This window comes from Pithys albifrons, chromosome 7 (assembly GCF_047495875.1).
Source record: "Pithys albifrons albifrons isolate INPA30051 chromosome 7, PitAlb_v1, whole genome shotgun sequence".
Classification (NCBI taxonomy): Eukaryota; Metazoa; Chordata; class Aves; order Passeriformes; family Thamnophilidae; genus Pithys; species Pithys albifrons.
In genome coordinates, this window is record NC_092464.1 from 40,322,459 (window position 1) to 40,338,448 (window position 15,990).

The following is a 15,990-nucleotide window of genomic DNA, read 5'->3' on the forward strand; positions in this document are numbered from 1 at the left end:
CCTGTGTTAATTTGTAAATTGCCTGTACTCCAGTCTAGAGAACTTGCTGAGTGAGCTGGCGCTGCACAGAGAAGTGAGGGCCCAAGTCATCACAGTGAAAATGGAACCTGCTACCTGAACTTTCTGTGCCAATACGACATCAGTTCTTAGAATATTTCTGAAAGTACCAAACTGTGCGTAAATGCTATCCAGGACAATTGTTCTGTCAACAAATGGAACACATGTTTCTGCAGCACTCTGGTAACTGAGCAGGAGTCAGATTACATCCCATCAGCCAGCTGGGAAGCTGAGTTTTCCCTTGTGATTGCGAACCACCAAGTTGTTTTTGGCAAGATACAAATAGCTGTGTCCCTGACAGACATCTAGGCAAAGAATTTCCAATTATGGAGAAGTTGCATTTAAGAGTTTCAGATCTAAAATATGGACTTCACCTTAATTCCACAGCTATTGCAAAACAATTTGCCTGTGAAGTTACAGGCCAATCTCGGGGAAAAAAGTAATAGAAGTTCAGGAAAAGTTTGATAATGCACATGCATTCTTCTAGCAAAGGATTAAAACACCTATAGCCAGGGCACGTGTATTTCCAGTTTTAGTAAAATGCAATTATTTTATCTTAAAATCAGCTTTTTTGATTGATTGATTGATTGATTGATGGATTGATATTAGTGGGTGATGAGATGGAGTCTATCAATATCAAAATTTCGATAGAAAAGAAAAAGAGCTTCTTGGATTTTCTTCCTTTAAATTTGCAACATTAAAATTTTATCCAGTCTGCCTGTCTTAAAAAGTCATCTGGCTATACTGACACATTCAGCTACCACTCAAGTGCCTTCAAAATTCTTTCCAATTGATGTCTAAGGATTTTAGTGTGTACTTTGTAGATTTTTAGAATTATGGAGGTTGCATGGGTTTTCCTGGGTTTCTCACATTTTTAGGTGGTGTTTAGAAATCACTGCACATTTTTCTCACACTTTGTTGAGGACATGTTTTGAAGAAGCACCTGCAAGGTAGTTTGAAGACAAAACAGAAGAGAAAGCTCAGAGCCCTTAGAGAGGCTCCAAGGGGCAGTTCTGAGGAATGCTGAGGGTGGGCACCAGGGCAAATGAGTACCACAGGCTGGTTATAGGTATCATATATGTAAATTACTGGAAGTTACCAAAACTGTAGCATCGCTGAACACAAATACACATAGTTCAGGTGTGCACCTGGAAGCTTCCAATAAAGGCTACTTTATCTATCTATCTATCTATCTATCTATCTATCTATCTATCTATCTATCTATCTATCTATATCCACTAATGTTGTTTTGAGAGGTTTTTTGCAGGAATTTAGGTATCAGTACTATGAGTTTCATTTCTTGCGTATTTCATATTGCAAAAAGTTGTTCTGTACAGGTTTACAAGTACATGGGATAGACACTACTACTGGCTTTGTGCTGCTAAAGTGCACTTTATACTTTTCCCAGTACTACTTATTTTCTCTGTTCTGTTTCAAAGTTGCAATACAGTCTCAAATTTCTGTCTGATAATAGAAAAATCAGATTTCTTGAAAGGCAAAACTGTTCTCTTTGTGATCATGCAGCTCACCTTTCATAGCAGAAAATTTCATACACATTTGCTCAGGAGTTCATCCAAAGGACTTTAGTAAAATCAGATATTAGCTCACTTATTAAGTATATTAAAGAAACAGCAGTATCTAAGTTTGAATAAGTAACAAGAGAAAATATGTGGAAACAGAATATGGAAGTGGATTATTTGCTAAAGATACTTACAAGACACAAAAAAACCTACTTACATCTTTTAAACTGGGCTACCTGGCCAGACATCTGTACTAGTGACTAGATTGCCACATGTGTCAAATGGGTTACAGTGGTTCCTCCAAAATTTAAGAAAAAAGTGTTACAATTTAAATTTCAAATATTCAAACATGGGAAAAAAAAGGAAAATATGCATAAATCTTGAACCTAACCCATGACTCTTTTTTCAAGTCAGCTCTCAGTTACAAAATGTTTGCTAACTTTGGTGACTGTTGCACCTGCTAAAGTATTCCCAGTCCAAAGCACAAAACAAATCAAGGAGCCCTGTGTTACTCCCTCAGGCGTGGTATCATAGAACAGTTTGGGTTGGAAGGGACTTCTAAAGGTCATGTAGTCCAACCCATTGCAATAGGCAGGGAGATGTATTAGATGAGGCAGCTCAGAACCCTATTCAGTTATATGATTCTGTGATTCTCCAAAGTGATATGAGTATTATTTCCACGTAGTAATATTAACTAAAAGCAATGACTCTAAGTCACATCAGCAGATTCACTAGTACTTGTGAAGAATAGCATAGAATTTCTACTCACCTCTAAGTTTGATACAGATTTTCAGATTCTTTCTTCTTAAAAAAAACCCCCAAAACATAATGTTCACTGTCCTGGTTTAATAATTTCATCAATGGATATAAGAGGATTTTTTGAAACAAATGTTATCACCATGTCCAGGACAATGGAAGTTGCTATGGCACCAAAGGAAAAATTGCTGCCACAAGTACAAAATGTTACAGGACAATAGCAGTACTACCTAAAACATCCTAGAGTAACCTGATTTCTACAGTGTTGTAAATGCATGTTCACACTTACAATTAATATATACCTACTTTTAAGATCCCATTTACAGCACTTAACTCTCCTACAGCCTGTTTATCTATTTTATTTGATCTTAGAACTTCTTTTTCTTCCATATTTGTAGTTCTAATACTCCAAAGTTATTTGATTATAAAGACCCACACAAACTATGTCTAACAGAAAAACATCTTGGCCTGAATGTAGAAGGGGTAGAAAAAGCCAAATACAGTCTCTGCTCTTTCATTCTTCCCTGAACAAGATACATTCTGAGCAAAAGTCTTCCTTATTAAAGATTTGCAACTTGTGCAAATCATTTTGGCAACCCTGGTTTGACTGCATCTGTGTCAAGCAGTTCATGTACAGCCTAAGCAATAGCAGTATATCATCTCAAAACTGTGCAGGGAGAGACGGAGAAAAAAAAGCTGACCAGACATGAGGCCATTGTGAACTGAGAACCACGTTGGCAGATTAACATGGAACTCAGCTGTGACTAATCACTCTGGTGAGAAATAGTCCATACAGATGCACCCTCAGATAGTTCCTGACATTTTATGACTCTCCTTTGCCTGTTATGGGAGCTGCCATTTATAGTCAAGAAATTGTTATTTTATTCCTTCCCAGTTTCTGGATCTAAATCAGTATTAAATGTCTGTTCAACAAACCCACATGAGACTTTCCAGTTTAAAACTGCCAACATCCTACTGAACTTTGACAGGTTTGTCAATGGTTTGGCTTTCCACCTTATCTACCCATTAATATTTCTCTTAAGCTTTCACTTATATTGTTCTGTCAAAGTGAAAACATACAGGGACAACTCTTTTTATCTTCAGCTGTGCAGTGTGGTTTGGAGAGATTGTGGCAATTTCATTTATAATCAGACCTACTTAAGCTGTGAATAAAACATTAATTTACATCAGCAGATACAGAAACTGTGTTTACACAATCGGTTCTGACTTGGTATAATTGTAACATACTTTTTGATCCCTAATTGCAAGGTACAATAAGAAGTCTTGCAGTCATTATACGCACTTTTTTTCTCTATTTAACATAAACTTATTATGATAGCCACAGAGAAACACATTTGAAATATTTAGCACACTAAAACTGTCTACGAAAACAAAGTTTCTAGGATTTAATTTCTCAAAGAAAATATACATAATAATGACAATGTTAGGGCTCTAAGCTTGGCCTCTATTCTCAGATAATCCAAGATGTTTAAGTTACTGTGGTATTGCATTTCAGTAGAAATTTGCTCTCCACCTTCTTCTCCATTACAATTGCATTTGAAAGAAAAACAAAACACTACTGAAAATCGTTGTTTATTCAACATTAACATCAGTCCAGCAAAGCTGTGCACAAATCCTCCAGTACAGAATATGGCCTTCTTTGTTTACGCATCTAAATTACATTATATAGAAACCTATTAGAATTCATATCACCCACCCAAAATCCTGTATAAACCCTAAGCTCTGCAAAGTGTAATACAAATCAAAGATAGAAGATTGTAGAGGGAAATAAAATGCCAAATATAAGCTTCAGAATTTGCCAAGAAAACTGTAGATAAAAATAAAGCTTGGAGGTTAACTCTAATACTTGGCTGCAGGAAAGCTTACTTTGCTGAGGACTAGAGTTTAGAATAATTCCCTAAAGAACTCCAGCACTAGTAGGAATAGACTGCAAGGACTTACATTATTTAGAAAACAATTCCTTCTGCACCCAGAATGATTAGCTTTCAAGGGCACATCTGGCTTTCCCTCTTCTTAGTTTTTAGTTAAAATAAAATTCTTTTACCACTAGTATTTTTGGAGAAGACCCAGAGCGGATAAAAATGGTTCCATTAAAATAGGACAGCTTTGCAATAGAGATGATAAATTCCAGTATGTCTCAGAGCAGGAGCAACAGTAAATGGACATTTTTGGCTACTGTGCATTCTCTCTGGCTATTACACATTCTCTCTGGCTACGGAGAGAAAGGATTTTCCCCTGTGAGAAGCTACACCCGAAATACCACCTCTAAAGGTGTGTGGGCAAGAGACAAGTCACAATTCTAGTGCTTATTGCTACTACTAGGTTTCAGGTTTTGCACATTGTTCCATACAAGGCAGTATATCCCATTATTTATTTCTACCACTGAAATACTCTGTTCAAATCTAGTCCCTGAGAGCAAGATTATATTAGCTGTTTGCAGAGCTCATGGCAGTAAGGAAAGATCAACTCGTCATTTCTGAGACTCCTTCCTTTGCACCTATTATTTCTGACTCCATGTCAGAAGGCTGGTGTGTGATCCCATAGCTATGTGGTTTAATCTGAACCTGGGCTGCTGTAGTCTTGCCCTGCTCTGCATTGCTACCATTTACCTCTCCTGTGCTAGCACTGCTGCTTCTGTTCAGCGAGGTGAGCCAGCTGAAAGCCAGTCCTAAACCCAGGAATTTTTGTCTGGTTCAGTCCTCAAAGGAGAGAGGACCACAGCAGCCCCAGAAGTTCAGCTACAGGTGCTGCAATACTGTGCCTTTATTCTCATTTCCAGTTTGGCCATTGCATCAGGCTCTTCTGTCTCCTCCCTTAGATGTTCTAACCAGAGCCCTGTGCTTTCCGCTTGCATTTTCTCACAGTTAGCTGAAGCGCTTCATAAGCAACCCCTGAGCTATCTTATTCTTCCCCTTCTAGTTCCCTTGCACTAACATGGATGAAATTGCTGAAATCCAGTGACAACTTGCTATATAAACACAGAACAAAAATATCTCTCTTGTTTACCTACCCTGCCTATTTGAAAGACTTGTTTAAGTGATAATCTTTGAAGTACTGGCTATGTCTGTGCTATATAACGTAACAAATACAGAACAAAAAATTCCGCTGGAGAAACAAGGCAATAAAAGTTCCATATCCTAGATCCAGTAGAGCAGTCACTCACAGGCCAGGTGATGTGTGTATCAGTAGCAATACTTCCAGTGGTAGTACCTGTTGCCATTGCCATTACTGTGACTGATAACGTAGCAGGAAAAACACAAGTTGTGAGGTAGAGAGCATTTATGTTACTTTTGGGCTGGACATCACTAAATAAATGAGCCATTATGCATGCTCGTGTGCCTGCACTTGTGAGGCTCAGCAGACAGAGAGGGGTTCTGTGATGAAAAGCCACTCCAGCCTTCAGGAGCAGCAGAGTGACCCAAGCCAGCAGGACTTATTGTAAAAGAGAGGAAGGATTGTGCCTTACCTATCACATTGACTAAACACCACAGACAGCAGCTCTTTCACTCTGTAGTCAGGCACATCTAACCCTGAGCCCACTTTCAGCCCAGTTGTAGCAAAGTTATTTGGTGTGCTGCTGACACAGGATGCCTCACTGCCTCCCCTGCTCTTTCCAGCGTAGAGATTCCTCCTGAACACCAAACTCACAGGACAAAAAGAAGGTGACTCAGCACTACCAGCATGTTCTTTCAGGCAATAAGGTAGGGGCAAGTCAAAGGCCAGTCCTTCTATCCTTTCTACAGTCCTCAAGCAAGATGCATACTGTAAACCTGTGGCACATCAAATTACCTTTATTAATAGGCCAAACAAGATTCCTGGTAACAAAGTCAAGACTGAGTTACTGAAATAAGACAGTAGAAACCTAAGTACTCTTTGGACATACTTTGACAGTAGATTGCCAGCACAGGTGCTATATGACTGGTCCTGATAAGAACAATCCTCCAACAACCATCCCACAGTGTCTGTTCGTCAGGTACTATCAACTTCAGTTGCTTACTAGACCTCCACTGCCCAGGAACCCAGACAAAATCTCCATCTCAAAACTCTACTTCTGCCTGAAAAATGATTCTTAGATCACTTAGGCCTGTAGATTTGTACTGCCTCTTGGATCCTGCTGCAGGACACAATTACATGATTACTGAAGCATGGAAAGCAAAAGTAGGCTCTGCTGAGAAACACACCAAGCAAAGGTACAGCAGGAGCCTGACTGAGAAATGAGGAAAACATACAGTCCAGGCTGCTCTTCTCCAATGAGGAGAGCATACCAGGAGGCTAGGAGAGCACTGAAAGTCATCCTGACACTGGGAAGTAGCATGTGACAGTGCAGAGGCCCCTCTGCACTGTGGAGCTACATGCATCCCCCTGCACCAGTGGGCAGTTTAACCTTACACATCTCACCGCACAGCTGTGGCAAGCAGAGATCACACATGGCCAGGACTCTTGCTAACACAGCTTTGGAAGTGCCCACACCCAATTATGTTTCTCAGTCAATGAATTCTGACAAGATACTCACAGGATGGCATTCCCACGTCTTGTGGAATACAAGGTGAAATTTTCCAAACACTTGGAAAAACAATGACTTCTCAGTCTACGGTAACTCTGTGCTCATGGAACCACATGCCTTCCCTTCTTATCTGCCTGTACTGTACCTAAACCGAACTGATTGATACACAGAAAGTCAATTTCTGGGAAGTTTCCTCTGTTTTTTTAAATATTTAAGACAAATTAATCTTTAAGTATTGATAGGTTTTGAAAGTTATTAAATCTATTCTGATTTGTTACTATTTGACTCTTTTCCCTTTTAAATCATGATATCATCAAATAAAAGAAAATGTGACAAGTCAAGTAAGCATCTTTCCACCGTATTTAAAGGGACTTAGACAAATATTTGAGATAGTGCACGAACATCAGCATATTAAAATACTTTTTGAGGTAGTTTAAGCTATCCTTTCAAGCCTTACCCAGTTTTACCATACTGAGTGTGTTCTTGCAGCTACAAAGTCTAGATATTACCAACAAATACCCTGACATTCTGACCCTTATACTCACTGCTACATTTTCCCATATATGTGCGAAATATAGTAAGATACTGTATGAGAATAAAAAAATCTAGGCCTATGGGAGGCCTGTCAAGGTACCAACTCAACATCCCATGCCTGTTCGGGTAGTAATGAAATCCATCCTTGCTCCTATCCAATGCCAGGGTCTATATGCCAAGGAAGGTTGTGAGGCCAAAGCCTTTGCAGTTGTCACCAACAATGTAATGGTATCAATTTTAGCATATTGGTTTGAGGAAGAGGTCCCTGCTTGCAGCTTTTATTTTAAAAGTTCAGCACTCCTAAAGCAGAGCTTCTGTGCTCCTTCACTGCTAAAGAAAGTTCACCCTGGAAAGCCATCCCACATCAGTGTTCCTTCTTCTTTGTGCTCGTAGGTAAGGTTTCATGCAGCCAAGGAAGACAGGACTGAGTTCTGTTGCCCACCAGTAAAACCATTATTTCAGAAAGCCCTCCTTTTTCCAGCACAAAATCTAGAATCATCACCTTCAGCTGAAGGGCATACTTCCCACCTGGGTAATGTTCCCTGTCCCTTAGAGAGTCACAGAAAAAGCAATGATTCAATAATGAAGAACTTTCCAGGACTTCAAGTTTCCAAAGTGTGATTACAAATCAATTTTCCTTGCATCAGAAAAACATCTCTTCCAAGCCTTAAGTTCTGCTGCTACACCTGATCATTCCTGATGGGCACTTGGACTACTTCCCAGCACATGTATTCATTTCACACACACTTCCAAAAGCATGTGTCCATCTTCTTAACTGTCCCTCTGACAAAGGCAGTCCTAGAAAAGACAACTGCACCATTTCCATCTTAATGGAAAAGTGGCAAGGCAACAAAATAGAAGCAATGACAGGCAAGGGGACAAAGTAGACAAGCAATGACAGATTATTTTTTAAACGCAAATAAATTTATGGAATAAAAATGTATTATTACAATTAAAAACATGGAAACCTGACCTTGGGTATAGCACCTGTAGGACATGGAGCACAGCAAAGGTCCTACAGAACAGTACCTTGGATGATGGCAGGATGCTCTTCACAGTGCCTGGCATTTTATGTTTGTAGTCTCTCATAATAATGACATATTACAACGCCTTTGAGCACAAACATAACAGCCAAAGGCCATTATCTGCTCTAGCTTTTAGTGTCAGACCTGGCTTTAGTCACATTGGCCAAGACTGGTGACAGACATAAAGAAATTGAACTGTTGGCCTGAGTTCATCTATTTGGAATTAGCTTAAGCACTATAGCCTCTCTCTTTACTTTTGCCAGCAGAGATTGATTTGCATTCAGTGTCCTGTGTTGTACCAAAGGACATGACTTCATGCTGGCAGCCTGAGCCTGTGTCACACAAACCACTGCTGCTAGGTTGAAACCAACCTTCTGTATATTGACTGCTGTGCCTATAATGTTGGCGTCTTATGTTGTCTTATTGGAACAGCTTCGCAGAAATAGGAGTCATTTAATAAATTCTTATCAAAGCTTCAAGCTGGGTTTTATCTTTCTGCTGTTCTTGCAAATGATATTGTTTGTGTAAAATTAATCTGACCAAACATGGACTTCTCTCTATTTGTTTCTATGTCCATGAAACCATTTATACTTAATTTCTTTTCTTGTAAGTAGTCAGTCAAGTTTAACTATTTTCCAACTTAGCCAGCAGATGTATTTGTACTGAATATACCCCCTCCTATCTCATGGTTAAATGCCAGTATCATTGTTTTTAAAGCAATGTATGATTTATACAGCATTTTCACACACTAAGTGCTACACATGTTCTATGTACTAAGTTTGTATTTTGGATCTCATAAGCACAAGCAATTACAACAATCTTTATAAGCTTAACACCCTTGAAGAACCAATATTGGACACACATTACATGACTTTAATGAAGGAGAAAGAAAGGTGAATAGCAGGTTGAGATTTAGAGGAACTGCTTTTTTTCCTAGAAATGTGTATTTGGCAATATGGTGATGCTCTTTTCAGCTGAAGGTGACTGAAGACTCATACTAATAAAGGAATAAAATGTATTAATCAGAGAAAGGGAAACAGGATGTAAGGGAGAAAAAGCGACTGATGGCTTTCCATAAAATGTTTCGATTCTTGCTTTGATTTCCTTTAGCTCTGTGGTTGCCTAAGGAAACTCTCTACTCGAACACATCACATCTAATGTCAGATAGAGTAAATCTAATGCTTTGTGTGGAGTACTGTTAGTTTACCAAAACGTTGCATCAAATACCTAACTAGTTCAAAGGGTGTATGCGCAAGTTATTATTTCCCTAGAGATAGGACAATCCAAATAAAACATTGTTTCTGCTCCTTGGACCAAAAAGATAAAAGGCTAGTTTTGCAGTAACAGGGCCTCTTAACATCAGGCCAGTTTGCCTGACAGAAATTACTTGAAAGATTGTCAGCTTTATGCCTTAGTTGAGGACTGCAAAAAGATTGCAAGAATATCACCAAGATAATAAAAAAGTTTTGTTTATCTACAAGTGAATTTCCTATTTCTCTAAGTTTTCTGAATTCCACTAAGAGGAAATGAGGGTTTTTTCAGAGTTGCTGTAGAAAATTCCATTCATGAGAATTAGATTGACAGTCTCTGTATCTCACACGATTCAAAAAGAATGTCCCATACACACATTAGCTCATGTATTGTTATGAATTGTAACTGCTTACAGCAGCACTAAGAGCTCTGGGGACCATTTGATGTAAATTCTACAGTCGCTTAATTCCATGCAGCTCCAATGACTTCAGTGCAGATATTTCAGATTTATATAAGCCCAAATAAGCAAAATTACAACACTGAACCACACTCAGCAAAAATTTCTCACAATCAGTCCTACTTGCAGAAAGAATTAGTCTTTCCTTTTAAACATATTTTTAAGTCTTAAAAAAATGCTTCTTCCCTACAACACACAGGCACTGTTGCATTGTTTTTACATCCCACTTAAAGTGCCTGTAAGAAAGAAAATGGTGCAATTCTCTACTAAAATCCTGGCTGTTTTCATTGCCTGAGGGGGCTCTGGTTTGTTGGGCCCCATTTGAAGGAAATCATAGAATATAGGTCCAGGATGAACCTTATCTAGAAGCTTCTCTCCCTGCCCTGAGACAGGATCAGCAGTACATATATGATTCTTGACACAGTGATTGTGCAGTTTTTTCCCTTGTCCCCTAAACGTTGCAGAGTGGCACTACCTTGGCTATTAAATCCTGCATCCAGACTAAACATCACTTGCTGTAACTCAAGTGCTGTACACAGATAACACTGGGAATCATTCATTCACTTCCATTTTGCAGCCATCTTCTCTGTATCTGATGTCTTTTTTTCTTTCTTCTGATTGCTCTTTCCTAGACTAAGGACTGACATCTTTTTACTCTAGTTACCTGGAGTTACCAGCAGGAGGATAGCACAGCATTTCATTGACTGTCATAATGACTACTTACTTGTATGTCTGAAGAACTTTATCTTGTGATAATCTATTTAATTGTCAGGGATTTCAAAATTCTTCATAATTACATCACATACCAATAGGCATTTCGTCTCTTCACTGGTAAGTGTATTTATTTCATTTAACACTGAATGGCATTATTTTGCTGTGCTCTGAAAATAAATAATTTGTAAATGCACAGATGCACAAATTCTGTAGCTCACCTGACTACAGCAACCACCTAGGTACGTTAAGTTTTTTCTATAATTCATGAGAATATGCCACTCCTCTAATCAGCTACCCTTTCACCTGCTGACAACAGCCATAGGCAAGATAGTTTGACTATTAGTAAAATTAATAAATAGGAAGTTATTTCCCCTCCCTTTTCACAAACACATTATTCAATTTTTCCAGTATCTCGTGTTTATCAGCATTTTGATTAGATAGTTTACCCATATGCTCTGTCCATACCAACAACTGATAAACCACCACAGTTAGAATGGAAAACCACATCTGTTCAGGAAGTGTGCACAGACAAGAAAATTACTTTAATTATGAATTAACTCTATGACTCCAATAAGAAAGTAATTTCTGACTTCACAATAGCAAAAATTAAAGTGTATCTGCTTTGCAAATAACTTAGTACCTGTGATGTTTAGACTTTGGTATAGTTTGGTAAAAGGTGGAGTGTGGAATACTTTAGATGCCCATTGTTAAAAATCACCACTACAATGCAGCCTGCATGGGCAATTAATAATGGATTAAATCAGTAAAAATTACACACTGACAGTGTAAAGCAATGCTGGAACAAAGCATGTGGGAGAAAAAAACCCCACAAAGCTCTTTGTTTAGCAGACAAATCAGTTTCATCATCCTTGGTAACAAGATCACACACTGTAATTAACCGTTAGAAAGCTTGTACTGTAAATAATCCAAGTTAGCTGGAACGAGGGTGTTTTTCTTTAAGGGTGTTAACTTTCCAAGCCCTCTTCACAAGAACAGATAACAGGCTAAATATTCCTGTTAGTGAGTTAGATATAGACATTTTAATCAAATTGTAACTAAACCTCTTCAGAAAGACAGAGAGCAAAGAGAAGAGAAAGACACTACTTTCAAGTACTATGTTGACAAAGAGAAAAGTAGCATAAATGAGGCTTCATATAAGCAAGCAGATTCTGTAACTAATCAAAATGTTCAAGAGAAGTGGTCTTGAGTTGAAGACCTGATCCTTCAAAACCCTGTCTCTCATTGATTCCCATTCAGCTAAGAACATTTATAGAGAAGAGTTATAACACTGATCTTTATGCTTTCCTCCATGGAAAGCAGAGAATAGTGCACGGAACAAGTACAGTTTCATACATAATTTTATACATTTTTATGTTTATCTCTTCCTATATCCACTCTGAGTGACAGCCAGTACATTTCAAAAAAAAAATATTAAAATGTCAGCATAGCCAGAGCTTAACTGCTTTCAAAATACCTGAGCTGGACAGAGTTAACTCTTACATTGTATGAGGCACAGATCAGGGCCAGTCAGTCACTTGTGAACTAGCCCCAGCATCGTAAGCGCATCACAGGAATTAGTGACACAAGCTCCTTTATGGATCCTTGTATCCAGGCTACACTGAAGTCACTGCCTGCTTTCCAAACAAATAAACTCTCTAAGACACTACTGCATTCAGAGACATCGATGTTTATGCACCACTATTGATGCTGGAATCTTCCATTCTGTGCTCTTCGGCAGCACAGATAAGCTCCAGTGTCAGAATAACCTTGGCAAAGCACTTCCTTCATGACATCCCCAGCCTTTGAACTATCCCAGAGTTACTTTTCCACCTAGTACTCTATTCTGGCTTTTAAGATCTCCCAAAATTTCTTGGCTTTTCTATTAGTTCAGCATATATTATTGACTTACTACCTATACTCAGCAACAACATAAGCACTTTACAGTGACAGTATAGGCCATTAATCTGTTTAGCAGACACTTTTAATCATTTGGGATTAGACAGAATATAACCAACAAAGCAGGGCAACTCGAGCAAGGAAAGAAAGAGAACAGACTAGGGGTTTGACTTGAGCTTGGTGAAGTTTCCATCAGAGTATTTTTAGGAACCGCTTGAAGCTATTTCAGAGCCATTAGCACTTATCTTTGAGAACTTGTGGAGGAAGGATGAGGCTTTTTATAAAGGGTGAATACAGTGCTTATCTATAAAAATAGAGAAAGGAGGATCCTGGAAATGGCAGAGCACTTAGCCTAACACTTCAGTTCTTGGTAAGACATCAGAACAAACCATTCAACTCCTATGTAAGCATCTCAAAGATAAGGACATATGAGCAGGGATTTGTCAGTAGTAATCTAAGTTAATTTTCTTTAAGGCAAAGAGCAAGCCTAAAATCCAGTGAAAATAAGAGTGATTGTTGTTTTGTTAAGGCTTTGATGTTGTATCACATAACAGTCTCTTAGGAGAGCTATGACAACATCACAAAATGGGTGTACAATATGGAAAAAAATATTCAGAATGATGAGTTATCAATGAGAAATTATCCAGCTAGATATTATATCAATCTGTGTTATGCAGAACACTGCTCTAGGACCCCAGCTAGTCAATATATGTATTTGTAATCAGAAAGCTGGTGGAGACTACATCTGCAAACAATGCCAAACTGGAGGGAGCTGTGAGCACTCTGGGAGATTACAACTGAAAGCAATTGGGACAGCAATGAATAACTGCTCTGGGTCTGTTCCAGTCCTGTTTTCTATGACCATATTTTTCTTCATATCTAACCCTTATGCAAAGCACAAGCTTTAATCCCCTGATTTGACACGTCCTAAAGCTTCTCCATATCCATGTTGTTTTCATTCATTTGGCCTTTTGGCCAAATCCAGACAATCACATGTCTCCTCTCAGGCTGTCACAACTTGCCGCTTGACTGCAAGTTCCTTTGGAGGGGGGCTGCTTTTCACTGTATTTGCACATCCCAAACCTTTGCTGTGGTTTCTAGCAGTTTACATGCTACAAGTCAGTTAAGAGAAAAGAAAAAATTCCGACATAAACCAGGCAGGCCTCTTCTTTGTCAAAAGTGATAATTGTTGTTTCCAGCATTAAAGTATTCTGATTGTTTTAAAAGAGGACAGCATACTAGACAGGAAATAAATTTGAATTTGCATTCGCTTTTGATTTTCTTTCTTTTCATACAATATCTAAGGAAGAATTATTTGGCACTGGTATTGTGTGTGTACTGAGGGCTGACATGTGGAAAATGAAGTCTGTATAAAATGAAATCATTTCATACAAGGACACCAGGGCCTAAGGGATGGAATTGCCAGCCCTGAATAGCACAGCAGCCATTTTCTGCAGTGTCTGATCTTGCAAACGTTGAACACATATGCTCAGCTTGATAGTGAATAACCCTATTGAGTTGAATGTTATTACTTACAGCAGTAAAGTACATGCATAAGCACTCACAGATTTGGTGTTTAGCACAAGGCATAAGAAAAAATGAGGATGAAACCAGACATTTCCTGTGCTACAGAGAAGTTTTAGTCCAGCAGATCTGCTCAGACCCTGATCCAGAAAGACTGGAACTTTCCTTTCTGTAAACATCCACTGTGGAGTCTTCCTAGCAGGCTGATGGGGTGTAGCACTGGTGTATCAGAGGCACTGCTGTACCTACCCTGGCACCTACACAGCCTCTGTATGGCTTCTGGAACTGAGGTGTCAATAAAAAGCACTCTCAAATTTGGCACCTGTGGCCTTTACACTCAGTTTAGAGAAACGGAATCACATATTGTATTTTCATTGACAGTGAAAACATACAAGCCAAGAATAAAATCACACAGGCTTTTACAGACTTCCCTGTACTACCAGACTACCCAGAACACTGGTATTTTCCAAACTCCCAGCCAAATGAATACACATGTCCACAGCCTTTGAAGGGCCAGCCTTCATACTGAAATGTTTCTCCTCTTCCCTCTATCTGTTAAAACCATACCTTTTTCACATAATAAAGCAATTGACTGGATCCTAAAAGGTACTTAATCCACAACAGAAAAAAAACTTACCAGATTTCCTTTTCAATACCTTATACATTGCCTACCCTATAACTGACACTTTCAAAAGAAATGCAAGCAAGGTGAGGGGAAATTTGTTCAGAAATAAGAGCATTCAGGACTCTGTAAACTAGGGCTGAATTTCAAATCCTGAGGCTTAATTCATTAAGGAAAACATCTGACAGAAAAGTGTTCTGGGCACAATGTGTTATTTCATACATTTTCCTGTTTTGAGTTTGCTTTCTCTAAAAACCATATTCACATACAAGACCCTGTAATGTCAATGTAAAGGTTTAGTAGTTATGGAATGATTGGAGCTGAAATAACCCTACCCGGAAAGCCGAATAGCTTTGATTTCTGCATGGAGAAATAATATCAACAACCATTTTTAGGCTAACGCATCATGTAACAGGAAGTGGTATATACAGCTCTCACAGCACACATCCACCACATCAGTTCCTCTAAAGAGAGGGCACAGCAGAGCACAAAGCACGAGCCAAAAAGCTTTTATCCAGGTTCACTATCCACCCTGCTCAGTAAGGCAGCTGCACACAGCAGACAGGGCGGAGATAACAGCAGCAGTGCCATCAGGTACAGCACTGGCCCCCCTCCTTCTCTGAGAGCAGCAGGGCACCGGTGCAGAACGCACTGTAGGCAGCAGAGGAGGAACCACCCAACACAATGTATGGTGTAAATAAAATTAATCCTCTTGGCATAGCCAGACATGGTTTGAATGTCAGTGGCAGAAGTTCAGTGTGGCATGTAGAGCTTGTTTTGCTGAGGTGGGCTAGAATAGAGTACAAGCTGAAACACAGCTTTGCAGCCATGGACTGTGGCCACAATGGGCAACTGTTCTGAACCATAATGGCACAGTCAACTAAGTAGCACCTTCTCCAGAGAGACAGAACCTGTGTGCAGACAACCTATTGTTAGGCTATCTGGTTCTCATTTCCTTCTGCTTTCTCTACCCAAAGAAATTCAGAGGTGTTAGTCAGCAGAGACATAGACATGGTGAATTATTTTCATCAATGATTTTGCCACTAATAACTCCTGATGCCTTCAAATTTTTTTAATTTTTACTCTGATGAAAATGATGTTAGAAAGTC